Source organism: Solanum stenotomum, chromosome 11 (genome assembly GCF_019186545.1).
Source record: "Solanum stenotomum isolate F172 chromosome 11, ASM1918654v1, whole genome shotgun sequence".
NCBI lineage: Eukaryota > Viridiplantae > Streptophyta > Magnoliopsida > Solanales > Solanaceae > Solanum > Solanum stenotomum.
In genome coordinates this window covers 46,612,348-46,628,832 of record NC_064292.1, presented here as the reverse complement: position 1 = coordinate 46,628,832, position 16,485 = coordinate 46,612,348, and the positions used below count along the sequence as shown (strand labels likewise).

Here is a 16,485-nt window from a genome sequence, read left to right as displayed (position 1 = left end):
CCCCCCCCCCCCCCCCCCCCCCACACACACACACTTGTTTTTCAAGAAAACATTTCCCTTCATACCAAACACACCCTAAATCTCTCTCAATTTCTTCAAAATCTCTTTCATCTATTCTTTAACATGTCGAAATCCACTCCCTCTCCCAAAGAACTCATAGCTCGAGAAGTCGAATCTTCCAATCATTTTTGAGTTCATTACTTCAACCTTGCCTGAGATGCCCTCTCTTTCTACTCCAGTATGTGGAGTAAGTGAAACTGGTGAGTCAACTACTCCTACCATCGAAGTCTTACTACCTCAAAATGTAGAACCCCACAGTTCAACTCATCTCTCAAACGAAAACCTCTCTTGTTCTCCCACTCTGGTCCTCACTTCTTCCTAAGAGAACTCTCTTTGTGGCTCTATTCATTTAGAGGCACGATTTTTAGTACAACCCATATTGAGAAGTTATCTATTGAATCAAAAGTCGCATCCCAACTTGTCCCTCTGTCGTCAACTATGTCAGAATGACTATTCGATGGAGATCTCCCAATATAAAAAGAGACGAAGTCGAATATCTTTGTCGCAGGGGAGGGATGAGTCGTGCAAATCCTAACTGATATGAAGGGAGATATTCCACTTCCGTTTTCTAAAGAAGGGTACAAATCGCTAGATCCAGTTGAGTACACAACATAGTTCCTGTGTTTGGTCACACTCCAAACACTCGATTACACCCGAATTTTGTTCAAGAGGACTGGCAGAAAATGAGGATAATTTCCTCTAGTCTGGAAAAAGAAAGGTAAGGCGGGGAGAAAATGAGCAAGATCATGCTCTAACGGCTGGAAAAAGAAAGGTAAGGCGGGGAGAAAATGAGCAAGATCATGCTCCAACGGCTGGAAAAAGAAAGGTAAGGCGGGGAGAAAATGAGCAAGATCATGCTCCAACGGACATGGTAGCTCAGCCCTTTCTGGCATCCAAGGATTCACAACAACAACAATTGTCTAAGAAGTTGGTTCTCGGGAAAATTTCAAGTCCCGACAAAGGAAAAGGGATGTTGATTGAATCTGCTCCCTCAAAAATATTCAAAAGTTATCCCACTTGCGGAGCTTAAAAGAAGTTTTAAAATGACGTCATGGCTGCCAACAAGGCACAAACAACTTAGCACAGACGCAAGAGAAAAACCATCGCGTCGTTGACGACAAACTAGTTCTACCTATGAACCTAGTTGATGTGTCACATGAGCCGAATAATAGCGCTACTGAATCTAAGGATATAGTACGGGCAGTGAAAAATATCAAAAAGGTTGTAGATCGGAAAAAGATTAAGACACCAGATTCAAAGTCAAGGGGTGTGACGAAGAGAAAGAAGAAGGATAAAAAGAAGTTTGTGGAATAGGTAGTATAACTTGTGGAAGAAGTAGTGGAACCTAGGTCTAAGTATGTGAAGGGACCTAGTTTTCATACTAAAAAGAGAAAGGGTGGTAAAGTTTTAACTAGGGAGGAGCGAGTAACTACTCTCGAAACCAAAAGGTTTTAAATGGCAGGGTGTTTGATCTGTCTGTTCTAGATAAACCATGTATGAGAAGCCTTGTCGACTATGTGTCTTTACAAGATTGGGAGCATCTATTTAAATGGATTGTTTCTTTCCTACATGAACCAGAAGTTCGCGAGTCTTATTACAAAAGGCTACTTAATGATGATGGTAGCATTGACACTCAGGTTCATAAGGTAGATATTCATTTATATCATGAGAGTATCATTTTAGAAGTTCCATGTAAGAGGGTCAGGTTGGTATAAGGGTGTGTGCCATCTGATTCGTATGTTAAGTCAGTTGTCAAAGTAGAAGATATCAGGTCCTCCGGGATTCCGAAGAAATCCTTAAGGATGAACACCATTTGTTTTTTGAATTTGTAAGCAAAGTACTCCTGCCTCGCACAAAAAAAAAAGGATTATGGCTTTTTCAACAGATTTGTTTCTTATGGAATTGTTAGACAAATGTGAAACCATGAATCTTCATGGGATTATTATGGAGCATATGATCTGGGTTATGATGGCCAAAGATGGGCGTCATGTTATGGTCTATGGGTATCTATTGAACCGAGTCTTCAAACATTCAATGTGCCCCTTGGCAAAGGTGTTGCTGGAACAATAAAACGGGACTTCTCCATGTCTACCTTGATTGAATGTGAATGCATTGAGGGAAAGGTGAAGTATAAGTCACAGGTCTCCGAGCTTCTTCAACAACAAGAAGTGTAAATAGGAAAATGGAAGATGTTACTACCCTGGTGGCTGTAAAAGAATTAGAGATTACGAGTCTTGAAGAACTGCTTTAGAGGAAGAAGGAACAATCTCAGAGACCAGGTCCAAGTACATATGGGTAGGAGAATGTTGAAGCACTAAAGTCTCACAATGTTAAGTTGGTTGAATCAAATGCCAAATTGGATGATAAGGTCAAGTCTCTAACCTAAAAGCTTCTCCAAGTCCACAAGGATGCAAACACGCACATGAACCTGATCCTAAAATCTTTTTCCCCCAACCCCCTCCATCTTAAAGTCCTTCCCGATCCTTTATTTTTGTATCTGACATTGGCTCTGTGACTTTGTTATTTTTTGTCGGTTCACTTACAATCAGTATAGTGGATATTTTCCTTCTATTGTTGTGTTTATTCTTCTCTATGTGCTTAGTTACTCATGTTTTGTGTTTCCTTTTGTCTATGTATTCATTGTGTTTTTTCTTGACATCTTGCTTATGTTTACTACTTTAACTTTTTATGATGTCAAAAGGGGGAAGAATAGTATTGGTGACGGGGTATTTGTGACAGGGGGAATCTAATTAAAAGGTGACAAGGGGATGTATGCTGGGAAATATTAATGAAAGGAAAAACCGTTTGTTTGTCATCATCAAAAAGGGAGGAAATGTTAGAATTCGAAGTTTTGATGATACTCACAAATCTGTAACCTGATCCCATAGGTGATCAGGTATCTTAAGTCAAATAGTGAACAAATATAAAGGGTACGTCCTCTTTGACGTGGTTGGTGAGCACAAGAAACGAGAATAGTGTACTCAACCAATCAGAGAACACTAGATTGTTTTGTTCAGAGGATAATATATTTTCATTTGACATGAAACAACCTAATCAAGACATTAAAAGCAAAAATATTGAAAGGTGTGTTTTATCTTTTAAGAACTCAAGCCTTCAACACCCCTTAAGAGACTATCGAGAGTCTTGTAAGTGTTGTTAGTGAACACTTGGGTTGTGGTGAACTTATAAGAGTTGTTTCTAATCTATAAAGGAACACATCAAGTCTTTGTTTTGAGCAAAAACAATGAACATAGTTAGAGTTAACTGTGTTGGGTGTGATTGAAGTGTATATTAATTAGAGTTAGTTACTATAGTGCGCAATAGAGGTATTTCTTTGGCTCTCTTTGTAATAGGACTATTACATGTAGTGAGATTAAGAGTTTAATCTATTTGTGTGCATTTGGAGTCTGTATTCACTTGTTGCTTGAAAATAGTGAAAACTGATGAAAATCTTGTGTGACAGATTGTGATTTTCCTCCCTTGAGCTAGGAGGTTTTCACGTAAAACTCCTTGTTATTTTTTTTACTTTATAGTTTATTATCTTCTACTGCATTTTAGTGTATTATCTACCCGGTCACTTACATGTGGTTGACTAGTACATTTCATGAGTTTGTATATGTATTCACAAATTGACTATATATCATTTTGTTAAGCGGTATCTTGATTCAATATCAGCCCTTTTCCACTTCTATCTCTACAATTAAAAATACAACAAAGTGGTCTTCTTCCTTTAATTTATTTCCCAACCATACCTTGATATTGTTGGGTTTTAAAGGTGTGAATAGGAAATGAAGGGTTCTGACTCACCTGAAGGGTTGTGACTATATGAAGGGTTGTGACCTTTATGAAAGGTTGTGTCCTTTCTAAAGGGTTGTGACCGTTTGAAAGGTTGTGCCTTTTCCAGAGTGTTGTGACCTTTCTGAAAGGTTGTCTTTTTTCCTAAGAGTTGTGACCTTTACCCTTTGTTGGCTATAAATAGAGAGACTTTCTCTCATTTTTCATCATTGAATACTTCCTTTCTTTTACATACATTTCTTACAAAACAAAATCGATCGATCGTGTCTGTGTGTGATTCGTTGCTGTCATTTGAGTTAGCTGATATTATCGAAGTTTGAGATACCACTACTTCTTTAATGGTTAATCTGTTTTATCTTGGGAGGAATTAATCTGCAACCTCGGGTACTTGAGGGGATTAAATTTCTTAAGGACACACAGTGGATTTTGTGGACTCAGATAGTTCTTTGTGTTTTTTCATTTCATCTTTTATTATTTTACTGGTTTGCTAATTTGAATACAGGAGATAACAAGCTTAAGAAATTTAATTTTGTTGGTACTTTCTGTGGTAAGGAAACTACATCTATTTTCTGTGTTCTTCTTATTGGGAAAAACAAGATGAAAAAGAGAATTATCTTATTATATGATAAAAGAGATTTGGGATGAATTAGTACTATTTTAATATGTTCGAGTATATTTTCTGTAGTAAATTTTCCTTGGATGGGTAAGATTATTTTTATTTTCTTCCCAAGTGCATTCAAACATTGCACCCCTTTAGTTTTCTTTTCAATGAGAAAAGTTATTTTGTGCATAAAGGCTAAGATGATGAGCACTTTAATTACTTTTCCTATATTCTTGATTTTATATAACTATGAGAAGAAGTAAATAAACAAATGTTGTCTCCTAACATTATTTGAACATGAGTTTAGTTTCTTGTTGAAATTAAATATTTTCTTGAGAAAAATAGGAATATGATGGAAACTGAGAAAGAAAAAAAATAGCAAGAAAAGTGACTTGCCTGGAATCATTGCTAACAGATAGAATATGTTTCAATGAGAGTAAAAAGCAGGTTCTATCTTTATTTCCCTTGATAATTTTTTTTTCTATCCTTTATAAGTTATGAAATTTATTTCATAAATGTTAGGATAGATGGTCATCATGTGATGATCTCAGAATATGTCTTATTATTATTAATATGTATTCTGTTTTGAGGAGGAAGAAAAGCCTTTTGTAGTTTTCTACTCCAAGTGAATTTTGATTGTGTTTGACTTTTGGAGACTAAATTCTTTTGATTTTTTTTCTCTTTTGGTTTGAAGAATATAAGAACTTCACGAACAAATCAGATTGTGCATTGGTTTGAAGAATATCAAAACTTCACCAATTTGTTAAATATTCTGTTTGAATGAATATTCTGACTTGAAGAGTACAAAATCTTCGTCAGGAATATTAAGGTTAAATGATTTGAAAAAGATACAATCTTTATCGTTATCTAGAAACAGTGTTGTATTTGAGGTTTGTGGAGGTTAAAACCTTTTTGGTTTACTACTCTGTCTGAATGTGAAACAGATTCAAAGAATATAAAAACTCTATCAAAATTCAAGGTTCATTCGGTTAACGATTAGAAGAATATAAAAACTTCATCTTTAAACTAGAAACAAGTTGTATAAAGATTGAATCTTTATTGTTAGTATTCTAAATACTATGTGGTCTGTCTAGTTGTGACAGCAAGGGAAAACAAAAACACTAGTGACATAAAATTAGTGATTTTTTATGCTTGCAATGGGTGTTTCTATGGATTAAATCTCCAAAAGAAGGCTTCGTGTTGCCAATGTGTATTTTGATGGCGTACAATTTGAAAGCATGAAACAAAAATGTGGAAAATAATTTCAAATACTTGAAAAATATTTTTGAGAACATATTTAAAATGTGGGGGTGATTTACTTGTGATAAAGACAAAATTAGACTTACTATCTAATTTAAATTTGAAAGTACAAGATATGAAATTTGATGACAATCTTCTTTATGTTAGACCCACAAAATTCTTGGAGTATATTTGATATTGTGGTCGTTGCGTCTCTCTTTACTAGTATATGATATGACTAGTATAAAATCACAAAATTATATTACTAGTTCAAAAGAATTGTATTCTTTGATGAAAAAGTTTCACTTAAAATATTGTGATTTTTCATGAAAAGATATGTCTATTAAAATAATTTATTTTGTATAGACATGAACATTGGTGAAAAGTGATATGTTATGTTTGTGTTGTAAAACAAACATTTGGGTCATATTGCCCTTATTGGACCGATGAGACTATGGTCATGGGTAAGTCTATAACAAATTGAATATTATGGAAAGGTCCTTCTGAAAAGGACACATGGTAAGGTGTTTGACTCTAAAACAATGTTTGTATTTGAGAAAGTTATAAAATTAAAGAACAAAATATTTCTGGGAAAAGGTTACCTCACAGAAGGTCTTTTCAAACTTAGTATTTTTGTTTGTTCTTACTTGCTTGAATCAAATTGTTTGTCACATAAATGGTTGGGACATGTCAATTACAAAACCTTACAAAAACTGATCAACGTAGAAGTTTTGCCTAACTTCTAGTGCAATAAATCAAAATGTCAAGTATGTATTGTTGAAAGGAATTTTAATACCTTAGAATTGATTTACACTGACATTTGTGATATGAAGTCAACACCATCTCATGGTGGGAAAAAATGTTTCATAAATTTTATTGACAATTGCACTAGATATTATTATGTTTATTTGCTAAATGGTAAGGATGACACAATAGAAACATATAGGCAATATAAAACTGAAGTTGAAAATCAGTTGGATAAAAAGATTGTCATAATTAGAGTGGTAGATGTGGAGAATATGAATCTTCTTTTGCAGAAATATATTTGGAAAATGGAATCATCCATCAAATTACTGCACATTCTCACCTCAATCTAATGAAATTGTTGACATGAAAAAAACCGAACTTTGAAGGAAATGTTGAATGTCATATTTATAAGTTCAAGTTTACCACAAAATTTGTGGGCGGTGCTATCATTATAGCAAAAGAGAACAACAAAAAGTTTGTTTGTTAAGAAAGAGAGAAACAAAAAGTTTTGTTTGTTAGTAAAGGGAGTAACAAATACAAAAAACTTTTGTTTTTTAAGAAAGGGAGCAGCAAAAAGTTTTGTTTGTTCAGGCTTTGTTGTATCCCGATAGAGAATATTTTTCATCCCTTAAAGTATATACAAACAATAACTCTTAAAAGATAGTGATCTAACAATTTTTAATATAGTCTATTCCATATGAGAACTGGAAATGAGGGAACTATTCCCAAACTGGTAAAAATAGGACCTAAGACTGTAGATTGTATGTTCATTGGATATGCTATAAAATGGTAAAACATGTCAATTTATAGTTCATATGTTAGAACCGTCGGATAGTTAAGTGAAGGGTCTAAACGACCTTGGAATGAACCAAAGGAGAATGTACTTAATAAAAAGATTCAGAGGCGTAGTAAATGTCAATGGACAAATTACTTCCTTCGAGTATGATTTTGTAATATTTCTTCTTGAAAATGAGTCTCATAAATTCGAAGAAGTTATGCCCTCTATGGAATCACTTTTTTTTTTTGGAAAGAGGCTGTCAATAGTAAGATAGATTCAATCTTGAGCAACCGTACTTGAGAGTTGGTTGATCTTCCTCCAGGAAATAAACTTTTGGGTTCAAAGTGGATCTACAAAAGGAAAAGAAAGTTGATGGAACTATTGACAAATACAAAGAAAGACTTGTTATTATAAGCTTTAGACAATAAGAAAGCCTTGATTATTTTGACACGTAATAGCCACTAACTAGGATACATCTAGTCAGATGTTGATTGCGCTAGTTGTAGTATATGGCATTCAAATTCGTCAAAATGGATGTGAAAATATTTTTCTTAAAATGAAAAATTGGAGGAAGAAATTTACATGGAACAACCCGAGGGCTTTGTGGTTCCTGGTAAAGAAAAGAAAGTTTGTAAACTTGTTAAGTCACTTCGAGGACTAAAAACAAGCATCCAAATAATGACATGCGAATTTTGACCAAACTATGTTGGCAAATGAATTCAAGATTAATGAATGTGATAAATGTTTTTAAATTAAAGATATTCAAATCAGAAGGTCATTATTTATTTTTATGTTGATGACATGTTGATCATTAAAAGAGACATTTCTGACATAAATGCTACTAAGCATATGCTAGAAATTAACTTCGATATGAAATACATATAAGTTACTGATGTGATTGAAAAGGTACTTGACAAGTTCAAGGATTTGGATTTCAATATTGTCAAGACTCCAATAAATGTGAGATTTGTACCTCAAAAGAATGAAGGCAAAAGTGACTCACAATTGAATTGTTTTAGAGTATTGAGAAGTATGATATATATTATGAAGTGTACGCGATCAGAAATGACACGTGATATTAGTAAACTGAGTCAGTTCACGAGTAATCTCAATCAAACTCATAGGATGACAGTGAAAATAGTTTTGGAGTATTTAAAACATACTTAACAACTATTGTTTTGCATTATAACTAATATTCAACAGTATTGGAAAAATATAGTGATGCAAATTGAATTACCAGGTCAAATGAAGTAAAATCCACGAGTGGATATGGATTTACTCTTTGTGGAGGAGCAATCTCTTGGAAATCTTCCAAACATAAATGTATCGCTCTCTCTACTATGAAATCTGAGCTTATCACTCTAGATAAGGCCGGTGAAGAATTTGAACGACTCCGAAATTTCGTGAATGATTTTTGGCTCAAACCTTTAGCTCCAGTATGCATACACTGTGAGAGTTAATTTGCAATAGGTTGGACATGGAGCATGATGTATAACGGAAGGTCTCGTCATATATGACGTAGACATAATATCGTTAGAGAACTACTCTCTAGTGGAATTATCATAAGTGACTATGTAAAGTCAAAGGATAATGTGTCGGATCCACTTATAAAAGGCCTAACTAGAGAGGGAGTTGATAGATTATCAAAGGTATTGGGATTATGGCCGACGACAAGTCATTGTGGCGGTAACTCTACCTAGAAGACTAGATATCCCAAGATCTAGCTTCAAGGAGATCAAACAAAGTCATTAATGACGGTTCAACATTGTCAAAATATTTCTTTTATGGTCCATTCTCATGATAAGACAATGTTCAGTAACAAGGATAAAGGCATTAGGACTTTTTAATGGTTTCTAAGTTTGATACAGGGTATATCAAATCGTGTATCTACGGGATAACACATTTAGAAATCACCTATGTAAGTGTGAAGTGTAAGCCGCTTCAAGGAGAATCTGGTAAGGCAAGTTCTCTATGCACTTATAAACCAAGACGTGTTCATGGCTTAAACGAACAAAACAATGAGAACCAAAAGCAGTTCAAGGGTTGATGTGTGACTTATGTTGTCTAGGTATACACCAAAGCTCGACGGTTCAAAGATATCAAATCTACTGATTGACCGATTATATCCGATATATGTTCACTATGAAAAGTTCAGAGGGAAACCCACTTATCCAGATGCAATCAATCCTTACTTACAAATCACACAGTTTTTCATGCATATGTTTTAACAATAGTCATTCCCTATTCATGTGGGGGATTGTTGGGTTTTAAAGGTGTGAACATGAAATGAAGGGTTCTGACTCACTTGAAGGATTGTGACTATACCGAAGGGTTGTGACCTTTATGAAAGGTTGTGTCCTTTCTAAAGGGTTGTGACCGTTTGAAAGGTTGTGCCTTTTCCAAAGTGTTGTGACCTTTCTGAAAGGTTGTCTTCTTTCCTAAGAGTTGTGACTTTTACCCTTTATTGGCTATAAATAGAGAGGCTTTCTCTCATTTTTCATCATTGAATTCTTCCCCTCTTTTGCATACATTTCTTACAAAATAAAATCGATCGATCGTGTTTGTGTGTGTGATTCGTTGCTGTCATTTGAGTTAGCTGAAATTATTGAAGTTTGAGGTACCGCTACTTCTTTAATGGTTAATCTGTTTTATCTTGGGAGGAATTAATCTGCAACCTCATATACTTGAGGGGATTAAATTTCTTAAGGACACACAGTGGGTTATGTGGACTCGGATAGTTCTTTGTGTTTTTTCTTTTCATCTTTTATTATTTTTCTGATTTGCTAATCTGAATACAGGAAATAACAGATACCAAACAATATGTATTCCAATTTATTTTATTAATCAAGAATGCTCCAAAGTTTATTTCTTAATCAAATTTGATTCTAGTTTTCATGATCTCAAACAAACATGTATCTAAAGTTACTATTTGTTTTAATTCAAGTCGATGAACCCATTATTATAATAATTATTTTGTTTTTCGTGGTTAGGTTTTTTTCCCCTCTTTGCCTTGTGTAATATATTTGTGAAACATTAGGTAGAAATTTTAACTTCATTAGAGAATCACGCAGAGTTTATTTCATTATTTCAACATATTACATAGAGAAAATAAATCCAAATAATTAATATAAATATATACTTATAAGTGAAAAATCAATTTATAGCTCCACAAACAGTTCTTATGATCCCATTTTGATCAGTTAGAGGACTAATATCTCCCATTTTAATCATGGGTGCATCAAAATCAGATGCAAATGCTCGAGGGATGTTGCTATATTCAGTAACAATGCTATCCGTTGATCCACCACTAAGAAGGACTTGATCTGATTGAAGAAGACAGTTGATTTGGTGTAACCAAATCAAGTGGAGCTAGGTTTCCATTTTGATCTTCTTGAGGACATTGACGTCTTCTAGTGCTAGCAAATCCAGCATCGATGTCTGTTCCATTACTGTAAATCCTATCGCAGAAAAGGAAACATTGTGCTTGACCAATTGAATGTGCACCTAGAAGAAGATGATTTAAATCGTTGCATCTTCTTACCTATACAAGTATATGATCGATGAAATTCTTTCTTCAAAATCGCTTTCATATGTTCTTAAACATGTCGAAATCCATTCCATCTCCCAAAGAACTCATAGCTCCAGAAGTCGAATCTCCCAATAATTTTGAGTTCAATACTTCAAACCTTGCCTGAGATGCCTTCTCTTTCTATTCCAGTATGCGGAGTAAGTAAAACTGGTGAGTCGGCTACTTCTACCATCGAAGTCTTACTCCCTCAAAATGTAGACCCCACAATTCAACTCCTCTCTCAAATGAAAACCTCTCTTTTTCTCCCACTCTAGTTCTCACTTCTTCCTAAGATAACTATTTTTGTGGCTCTATTCATTTAGAGGCATGATCTATAGTACAACCCCATGTTCAGAAGTTATCTATTGAATCAAAAGTCTCATCCCAACCTAGTCATATGTCGTCAACTATGTCAGAATGACTATTCGATAGAGATCTCCCAATAGAAAAAAGGACGGAGTCGAATATCTTAGTCGCAGGAAGGATTGGGTCATGCAAAGCCTATCTGATATGAAGGAAGATATTCCACTTCCGTTTTCTAAAGAAGGATACAAATCGCCAGATCCAGTTGAACACAACATGGTTGCTTTGTTTGATCACACTCCAGACACTCGATTACACCCGGAATTTGTTCAAGAGGACGTGGCGGGAAATGAGGATAATTTCCTCTAGTCTGGAAAAGGAAGGGTAGGCAAGGAGCAAATGAACAAGACCATGCTCCAACGGACATGGTAGCTCAGCCCTCTCTGGCATCCAAGGATTCACAACAACAATAGTTGTCTAAGAAGTTGGTTCTCGGGAAAATTTCAAGTCCCGACAAAGGAAAAGGGAAAATGATTAAATCTTATCCCTCAAAAATTGTCAAAAGCTATCCCACTTGCGGAGCTCAAAATAAGTTGTTAAATGACGCCATGGCTGCCAACAAGGCACAAACAACTTAGCACAGACGCAAGAGGAAAACCATTGCGTCTTTGAAGATAAACTAGTTCTGCCTACGGACCTAGTCGATGTGTCACAAAAGCCGAATAATAGCGCTACTGAATCTGAGGATATAGTACGAGCAGTGAACAAGATAAAAGGTTGTATATCGGAAAAAGATTAAGACACCAGAATCAAAGTCAAGGGGTGTGACGAAGAGAAAGAAGAAGGATAAAAAGAACTCTATGGAAGAGGTAGTAGAATTTGTGGAAAAAATAGTGGAACCTAGGTCTAAGTATGTGAAGGGACTTGGTTTTTCTACTAAAAAAGGGAAAGGGTGGTAAAGTTTCAACTAGGGAGGAGCGAGTAACTACTCTCGAAACCAAAAGGTTTTAAATGGCAGGGTGTTTGATCCGGATGTTCTGGATAAACCATGCATGAGAAGCCTTGTTGAACATGTGTCTTTACAAGATTGAGAGTATCTATTTGAATGGCTTGTTTCTTTCCTACATGAACCAGAAGTTTGTGAGTTCTATTACAAAATGCTACTTAATGATGATGGTATCATTGACACTCAGGTTCATGGGGTAGATATCCATTTAGATCATGAGAGTATCATTTTAGAAGTTCCACATAAGAGGGTCGGGTCGGTAGAAGGGTGTGTGCCATCTGATTCGTATGTTAAGTCAGTTGTCAAAGTAGAAGATCTCGGGTCCTCTGGGATTCTGAAGAAATCCTTACGGGTGAACAGCAGTTGTATTTTGAATTTGTAAACAAAGTACTTTTGTCTCACACCGAAAAAAAGGACTATGGCTTCTTTAGCAAAATTGTTTCTCATGGAATTGTTAGACAAATTTAAAGCCATAAATCTTCATGGGATTATGCTGGAGCATACGCACTGGGTTATGACGGCGAAAGATAGGCATCATGTTATCTATGGGTATCTATTGAACTGAGTCTTCAAACATTTAAATGTTCCCCTTGACAAAGGAGTTGCTGGAACAATAAAACAGGTCTTCTCCATGTCTACCTTGATTGAGTGTGAATACATTGAAGGAAAGGTGAAATCTAAGTCTTAGGTCTCCGAGCTTCTTCAACAACAAGAAGTGCTAAATAGGGAAATGGAAGATTTTACTACCCTGCTGGATGTAAAAGAATTGGAGATTATGAGGCTTGAAGCATAACTTCAAAAGGAAAAATCTTAGGACCAGGTCCAAGTACATGTGGGCAAGAGAATGTTTAAGCACTAAAGGCTCGCAATGTTAAGCTGGTTGAATCAAATGCCAAATTGGACGCCGAGGTCAAGTCTCTAACCCAAAAGCTTATCCAAGTCCATGAGGATGAGAACACCCGCATGAACCTGATCCTAAAATCTCTTGTCCCCCGACCCTCTCCGTCTTAAAGTCCCTCCCGATCCTTTGTTTTTGTAGTGGCTCTATGACTTTGTTATTTTTTGTCGTTTCACTTACAGTCAGTATGGTGGATATTTTCCTTCTATTGATGATACATTCCCTTGTTGTTTTGTTGTGTTGATTCTTCTCTATGTGCTTAGTTACTCATGTTTTGTGTTACCCTTTGTCTATGGATTCATTGTGTTTTTGCTTGACATCTTGCTTATGTTTACTACTTTAATTTTTTTATGATGTCAAAAGGGGGAAGAATGGTATTGGTGTCAGGGGGAATCTAATTAACAGGTGACATAGGAATATGTATGCTAGAAATATTGATGGAAGGGAAATAATAAAGTGTTTGTTTGTCATCATCAAAAAAGGGGGGAAATGTTAGAATTCGAAGTTTTGATGATACTCAGAAATCTGCAACCTGATCCCATGCATAGGTGATCTGCAACCTGATCTCATAGGTGATCAAGTATCTTAAGTCAAATAGTGAAAAACTATAAAGGGTGGTCCTCTTTGACGTGGTTGGTGAACACAAGAAACGAGAACATTGTACTCAACCAATCAAATCTAGAACACTAGATTGTTTTGTTCAGAGGATAATATATCTTCATTTGACATGGAACAACTCAGTTAAGACATTAAAAGCAAAAATATTAAAAGGTGTTTTTTGTCTTTAAAGAATTCAAACCTTCAACAACCTTAAGAGACCTGATAGAGTTATCGAGAGTGTCTTCTAAGTGTTGTTATTGAACACTTGGGTTGTGGTGAACTTGTAAGATCTGTTTCTAATCTATAAAGGAACGCATCAAGTCTTTGTTGTGAGAAAACATAATAAGCATAATTAGAGTTAATTGTGTGGTGCGTGATTGAAGTCTATATTAATTAGAGTTAGTTAATATAGTGGGAAATAGAGGTATTGTTTTGGCTCTCTTCGTAATAGGGCTATTACATGTGGTGAGATTAAGAGTTTAATTTATTTATGTGTATTTGGAGTCTGTATTCAGTTGTTGCTTGAAAATAGTGAAAACTGATGAAAATCTAGTGTGATTGAACGTGGTTTTCCTCCCTTGAACAAGGAGGTTTCCACGTAAAACTCGTTGTTTTTTTTTTTTACTTTATAGTTTATTATCTTCTACTGTATTTTAGTGTATTATCTATCCGGTCCCTTACATGTGGTTGACTAGTACATCTCATGAGTTTGTATATGTGTTAACAAATTGACTATATATATATATATATATATCATTTTGTCAAGCGATATCTTGATTCAATAAAGTTCACATATCTTGAATTCACGTATAATATAAAGTACAATCTTTACACGGAGTTTATTTCATATCTTGAATTCACACATCTCGATGGACCCATTATTATAATTATTTTGTTTTTTGTGGTTAGATCTTTTTTCCCTCTTTGCCTTGTGTAATATATTTGTGAAACATTAGGTAGAAATTTTAACTTCATTATAGAATCACACGGAGTTTATTTCATTCTTTAAACACATTACATAGAGAAAATAAATCCAAATAATTAATATAAATATACTTATAAGTGAAAAAATCAATTTATAGCTCCACAAACAGTTCTTATGATCACATTTTGACCAGTTGGAGGACTAATATCTCCCATTTTAATCATAGCTGCAGCAAAATCAGAGGCAAATGTGCGAGGGTTGTTGCTATATTCAGTAACAATGCTATCCGTTGACCCGCCACTAAGAAGGACTTGATCTGATTGAAGAAGACCTTTTCTTTGAATCAAGTTCTTGTAGTAATTGTTATCCAATTGATTGGGTGTAACCAAATCTAGTGGAGCTAGGTTTCCATTTTGATCTTCTTGAGGACATTGACTTCTTCTAGTGCTAGCAAATCCAGCATCGATGTCTGTTCCATTACTATAAATCCTATCGCGGAAAAGGAAGCATTGTGCTTGACCAATTGAATGTGCACCTAGAATAAGATGATTTAAATTGTTAGATCTTCTTATCTATACATACAAGTATATGATCGATAAAATTATTTGTTTAATAATTTGCTTATTAGGGTTTTACCTGATAAAGCAACCATATCCCTTGTGCTAAGGCCTTTGTTGGCAAAGCCAGAAATAATCCTATCAAGAGGATCAAAAGGACCTGGGAGATCAGTTTCAGCAAGAGTATGACTTGCAGTGGTTGAATCTCTTCTTCCGAGTTTCACCGTCCATGATGGACCTCCAACCTAATTGTTAATAAACATAATATTGATTAGTTTATACCGACCAAACCATACCTTTTTCTAGCACTTTTAAAAAAATAAAGTTCAAATTACGAGCACATACGAGAGTGGAGGCATCCCTAGCAGCAACTGCAAGTATGTCTGCACATGACACAATTCCTGGACATGTTTTCTCAAGTTCCCTTTTTGCATTTTCTATAATACCGTATCCTCTAGCTGATCCAAGGTTTGGCAATGCAGTCTTCTCGTACAATTGTTGGAGTCTCATCAAGTAAGATAGAAGCATCACAACCCTATACATAAAGTTAAATCCACAAATTACAATTAGTATATATACGTCGTCAAACAAATAATTTGAACTTGAGTACTAAGAGAAACATAAAGATTATTTATGAGCATCTAATATAACCAACCTGAACAAAACAATCATGAAAATGAAGACGAATGAGGGATGCAGCCATGCGACGTTCACTTGAAACTGCTTGTCTTATGCTTGTACGAATAGTGGTGAGAGCAGTAGGGCAAATGCGGTCATAAAATGTAGAAGAAAGTTGTGCATGACATTGCATGCTAGAGAGTAAGAGAAGAGAAAATATAGCAACAAAAGATTTGTTTGAAGTAGTCATCATTTGGAAAGTGTGTATAATGTATGATGCCAAGAAGTAAGAATAGATGTTTATTTAGGTGATAGAAGAAGATATGTGCTACTGAAATATTTATAGGCAAATGAAAGTCTTTTTTTGGTCACTATTGGCTGCCAATTGCAAAATTAATATTCTGCGTTATTGCTAGATTTTGTATTTGACTTGTTCTTTGTTTACCTATATTTGAAAGGCTCTTCTCATGAGTTACACTTTTATGTTATTCCGTCTTGTTCAATTTATTTTATTTGTCTAGTTTAACATGATATATAATTTAAGAAAAAATTAAAAGAACTATTGAATCTTATAATAGGCTTAATTAAAGTAAAGATAAGTAGAATTGATCAAAATGACATTTAATTTTGTGTTTTAAATATGTCACGTGAAAAAAAAAATTAAAAAATTGACAAAAAAGAAAAGACACTCTTCTTAAAACACAAAATACAACAAAAAAAAAAAATTGAAACATAACAAGTACATTATCTTCGAAGGATAAAAATCAACTTACTTCTTATCATATATAAA

At 34.7% G+C, this 16,485-nt stretch overlaps 1 pseudogene; it reads right to left on the bottom strand.

The window, feature by feature from the left end:
• Positions 1–14,586: 14,586 nt before the first annotated feature.
• On the bottom strand, positions 14,587–15,990 carry LOC125843797 (lignin-forming anionic peroxidase-like; annotated as a pseudogene).
• Between the last annotated feature and the right edge of the window lie 495 nt (positions 15,991–16,485).